The sequence below is a fragment of the Eucalyptus grandis genome, chromosome 7, assembly GCF_016545825.1.
Source record: "Eucalyptus grandis isolate ANBG69807.140 chromosome 7, ASM1654582v1, whole genome shotgun sequence".
Lineage (NCBI taxonomy): Eukaryota > Viridiplantae > Streptophyta > Magnoliopsida > Myrtales > Myrtaceae > Eucalyptus > Eucalyptus grandis.
The window spans coordinates 45,029,055-45,035,054 of NC_052618.1; positions in this window are offsets into that span (position 1 = coordinate 45,029,055).

Consider the following 6,000-nt stretch of genomic DNA (forward strand, 5'->3'; position numbering starts at 1 on the left):
TTGTATTGGACAATTGTGAGCAGGTGTTAGTGTGCTTACTAAGTAGAGAGAGAGAGAGAGAGAGAGAGAGAGATTCTAATACGCTAGGTCCTACAAGAAAGTACCTGAAAAGCTCTTTTGAACTAAAGCGTGGTAATCATCCTTGATATCATTGGCTTTTCGATGATCTTATCTATTGCTTGAAAGTAAGGTATCCTCCAAGACTGCTTGAAATGCAATGCACTACAAAATCCCAAGAATCCCATTGCGAATCCCGGTCCCAAGCCTGCATAGAACCAATTATGGGTGTCTAGATTGCCTTCGTTAGGTTCACCTCTGTTCCGAGAATCACCATCTTGTCCATCGATACCAGGATGTTGCTCATCTCTAGGGCAAACCTTCAAAAGAGGAGCTCCACAAAGTCCGTTGTTACCGTGATACACAGATTCATCATCCACAGTACGCAAATGAATGCTTGAAGGAATAGGGCCTGATAAATTATTGAATGAGAGATTGAGAAAACTCAAAAAGTCCATGCTGGATATGCTAGGAGGGATTCTACCCGAAATCTTGTTGTTGGATAGGTCAAGGGATTCTAATTTTTTGAGGTTGCCAATGTTTGTAGGGATTTTCCCACTCAAATTGTTTTGAGAGAGGTTCAAACTCTGAAGTTTGACAAGCCTAGTCAACTCTTTTGGTATTTTGCCATTCAAAATGTTTGCAGATAAGTCAATGGAATGATAGAATTGGAGTGTCTTGTCATATAGTCGGCTAGTTCCCTTTGTATCAACCATGACGTGAATGAGTGCCTTTGACCCAGTGAAAATTGCCGGATTCATCCAAAGGGTCAAAAGGGTTTCATAACTGATGTCTTCAACCATAGATAACAATCCATTAAAACACAGCGGAATGCTTCCGGAAATGTTGTTCCGTGCTAGGCTTAAAAACCGGAGATTAGGAAGTTGGCAGAGTTGTGAGGGAATGCCTCCAGTGAGACTATTCTTCTCAAGATCGATGATGGCTAATGATGGACAAGGTAGTCCAAATGGAGGAATTTCACCAGTGAAGTCATTATCACTTAGATCAAGGAACATAAGTTCAAATAGGTTTGACAAACATTGGGGAAGCACTTTGTCGAAGCCATTTTTATGCAAGTTCAGAACTTGTAATTGCTTAAACTGGCAGAAAGGCTCAGTAATCTGACCTCTTAACCTGTTGTCACTCAGAATTCACTTGCAATGAAATAGCTTCCAATGCTGTTCTTTCAATCAAGATAATTTTTTCCAGACATGAAATGCTGCCGCTGGGTAGTCTGAACTGTGGCATCGGTCCATTCTAGTTGGTTCTTTGACAGATCAAGATGATAGTTCTCCATGATGGAAAAGGTTCTCCATCGCACATAGATAGTTGGTTCTTTGACAGATCAAGAACATATAGGCTCTCCATCGCCCAATTCGGTATGCTGCCGCTGAGATTGTTACCAGAAAGATAAAGAAATTGTAACAGTGGCATCTTGTTTCCGTCCATTCTGGAAATGGGGCCTCTGAGCATATTGTTACTGAGATCAAGCTCTGTAACGTGAAGTAAAATGTCGGAAAGCCAATTGGGAACTTCATCTGAGATGCTTGCATTGAACATTGACAAGACTGAAATATTCCTCTGTGTTCGAAGCCACAATGGAAATTTCGGTCCCGCATGAAATCTGACATGCCAATATACTGAAGTTGGAACGGAGGAACCCAGGCGGGATCAAAACTTAAAACAAGTTCATTAGACGAAATGGACAAATCGGTCAGGCTCGTGAGATTAGCAAAGTGCAATTCACCAACAACTCCGTCCAATAAATTATTTGATATGTAAAACCTCTCTAGTCTAGATAGTCGCCCAATACTTTTCGGGATGTTTCCACTCAATTTGTTGCCGCTGAGTTGTAACTCTCTTAGAGATGATAGCTCCCCCAAAGTTACTGGAATAGGTCCCGACATTGAGTTTCCTGACAGACTTAGGTACTCGAGATCCCTGAAACTCCCAAATTGGTCTGGTATTTGGCCACTGAAATTATTGCGACTGAAATCACAAATCCTCAAGTCACTTTGTGCCGACTCCAAAGGACCATGGACGATGCTCCCAAGATCTCCATCGAAGTTATTATACGCCAAATTTAATACATGCAACTTGTAGAGACTGCTGAAATTTTTTCAGAATTTGACCTTCTAGCAAATTATTAGACACATCAAGAAAGGAAAGTTGTTGATTATTATCAAAGAGTGTCCTGGGAAATGTGCCTTTCAAATGATTTTCTCTCAAATCGATATGCTCGAGCTTGCTAAAGTTGTAGAACCAGGGAGGAATAGTAGAATTTATGAAATTGCCTGATAGATCCAAAAATCTTAAAGAAGTGAAGTTGACGGATAGAGAGTAAGGAAGATTTTTGAGAGAACATTCCTTCAACTGCAAAGATTGCAGTGAAGAAAGCATATTAATGGAACACAACTCTATGGCATTCCCAAGGTCAATGAAAGAGAGGCGAAGGTATTTCAAGGAAGATAATTTCGACACCCATTGAAGGTTATCGGTTGTTAAATAACCCCCGCCAAACCCAAACCCAAACCCAAACCCAAACCCAAGCCAATTAGCAAGATCCAAGTACTGCAAGTTGGACAGGTTACCGAGGTGATGAGGTATGTTTCCGTCAAAACCTGCGGATGATAGATTAAGATACTCTAGTCTCTGGAGAGTACCAAAGAATTGGGGGATTTTTTGCTTGGAAAAATTGTTGAGGCTAAGGTCTAGATACTTCAAATGCTTCAGTTCAGCCAAAGATGCATGGATTTGACCTGCCAAGCTGCTCTTATTTAGACAATATCCGTCGGGGTCGGTCTCAAAGCATGGATTACGAAGATCGAGTTTGAAAACATGGCCAGTCTTTTTGCTGCATTCGACTCCTTTCCACTCACAACAGTCCTTGCTAGTCCACGATGACAAGCGTTTAGAATGGTCGATGAGACCTTGCCTGAATTTCAAGAGAGCTTCTCTCTCTGTACCAAAGCAGCTCACATTGGCGAAAGCTTCGGAATGGCCAAACTCAAATGATTGAAACAGGAGAAGAGTCCACAATATGAGGGGTGCAAAGGCAGGGGCTGATGCCATTGCTTTCGATAATATGGGATTAGGAAATGCAGTGTACTTCCTCCGTTTTATGGTGACATGGGTCTTGGGAAGGTCTTGATTGAACTTCATCAAGAGGACATTACTCGTTTCCTACTTATTTGATTTGGCCATCACTCTCAATCAACATTGTCACACCCCGAATCCTATCAAATAATAACTCAAAATATATCAAATCTTCATCACTTTAAGATGTGAGTTTACAAATTCATAGAATAGATAGCACAACTTATCTCAAAATGCCTACAACCAAACAACAAATGTTATTCAAATTGTCAAATTCGCGATTCTATCAAATATTCGAGAAACAACATTAAAATCAAGTAAAACACTATCTCAACTACAAAATGATTAAACTATGCTTAAATGCTAAATGCTAACAAAACAACTTATATGTACTAACAAATCAAACATATCACAGTTCTACAAAATGATTTTTTTTGCTTGGAGCTCCATAGCTCAAGAATCAAACTTTGCAGCTCAATTTTCACTAAATTTTAACTTTGAGCCATAATTTTGAAAACTACTCTAATTAAACAAATGAAGGGCACAAGCACTTACGAACGTCGCGATATGAAGTCGAATCAGCTTGGTGAAGCGTCTATGGAGTGAATGCATAAAACCCTCTCTCTCTCTCTTTTCCTTTTATTTCTTCTTTCCCTTTTTCTCTATCCTTTTCTTTCCGTTTGTGTGAATCTCGGCCCGTCAGCCCGTCTTTAAAAGCTGAAGGTGTCTTGTTTTTGTTGACTTAGTCAACTTCATCTCTTTTTTTTTTTTTTTTGCTTTGATCGAGTTAAAGTCCATATTTACAAATGCGATGAAAGACCGCGATGATCGAGCCAGGACCAACCAATCACCAGAGTGCAGCCAAAAGCCTAAGTGCCTTCTTCTGCAGGGTATTGGACAGGAGTATTAGAGTCAATGGTCAAAAGTTTGATTGATAATAACGTGTCAATGGACATGTCGAATCCCGCCTTTCGAGCTCGCCGTACTCCTGGGTTAAAGCACAGTATTCGCAGCAGTAATGGACTAAGCCATCTCATCAATCAGCGCAAGGATCCTCTTGCAGCTGGGTATTGCTGTCTTATCTTGGTGCGGTAGAAGCAGGAGTAGCAGCTGGCGCACCCAGGGTCAACTTATGAAGCGTTGGAATTTTCGTGATCACCGTGGAAATAGCTCCGTGAACAGGGCATTGCCCTTCGTCAGTGAAAAATTCGGCATGCGAGTTTTCGACACGTGATTTCGATATCGAGGTCTATATATATAACACGTGTGTGTATGAAAAAAATAAAACATAATAATAAAAATAATAAATTGAGAAAGAAGAAAAACTTAATATTCTCTTCTCTTTTAATTCTCACTTCCTGTGTGATACACAATTCTCCCTTTCAGTTTTCTTTCTTCTCTTTCAACATATCTAACACACAAGTCCAGAATATGGATCACTTGTTTTTCTCCAAATTTTATAAATTATTGAAATAGAGTTGAATTTGTCAAATTGAAATAATAAATGATATTAATAAATGGCGGATTAATGTTTTTAGTGTGAATTCATTCTAGGCTTTTTAATTAATTAATTAATTAATTATAAATTTGATTCAAATAATCATAAAATGATAATTTATTATGTATATATAAAAATATATAATTAATATATAACGTGTCCCAACGTGTCGGAATTCTCTATTTTTTTGAGAAACAACATATCGGAATGTTGTGTCGTGTCACGTGTCAGTGTTGGTGCTACTTAGGCGGCAACAAAAACCAACCTGAGTAAGCAAGTCTACTTATGTCGATCCTTCTTCAATTTGTGCGAATGTGATTGATTCTACTTGCAAACTGATCCGTGATCAGCAATTTCCGTGATTTGCCAAATGTGATTCAAGGGCACCAAAATGACAAGCAACTTGTGAGATTAACAAGATATCAACCTACATGAGTCATCAATAACACATTTCCATCTCTGGATCCACTTAAAACTCGACATATTACCAAAGTGGTGTAAGATAATTCAATTGCTAAATTCTTATAACCCCGCGACATTAGGCAATTGCAATTGGATTCTTGAATCTCTTAACTGTTTGACCTTTCCCCATCGATGTCACCTAGTAGATGTATACATGGGCATAACTATTCTATCAAGTGTTAATCCACCTCTAAACCAAATGGAATGTGAGGAAATTTCTGAGGACTTACAACTTGGAGATCAAAAGCTTTGATTGATAATCAAGTGTGGAAGCCGGTAGAATATTTAAATTATAAATCATGCATTCAACTAACAGCTTAAATTTTTATATTAGTTAGTCGTTATCTCACAAAAACTTACATTATATTAGAGTTGAAGGTCCTGAGTTCAAATCTTATCAAACCCCATCTACCTCCCTAATCAAATATGTCCATACTTAGTATTAAGCAAAAGGATCAGATTAACTGTGAGGAGGAGTGTTATAATATTTATATAATAAATTACATTTTCATCTAACAGTTTGAACTTTTAAAACAGTTGGCAGATGTCTAACAAAAATTTTCATAAACAAAGAAAGAAATGCTGTGAAAAGAAAATAGCAAGAACGGTAGAGAGATAAAGTAAACATTGGAAAACTTTGGCCGAAAGCTGTTGTAGTCAATGTGAAACCTTCAAAGGTTTCATTTTGACTAGAACCTACCAACGTGTTTCTACCTTCATGTACCAACCATTTGAGACAAGTCTACAAATGCTTTATGACCTCTTTCTTGTTATGACCATTTGGTACTTTCCTTTTTTTATAGATCTTTTAACAAACAAAAATCTAGAAATGACTCAGATCACTCATATCATAAAATCAAATCAAAATAAAAGCAACTCGGCATTCT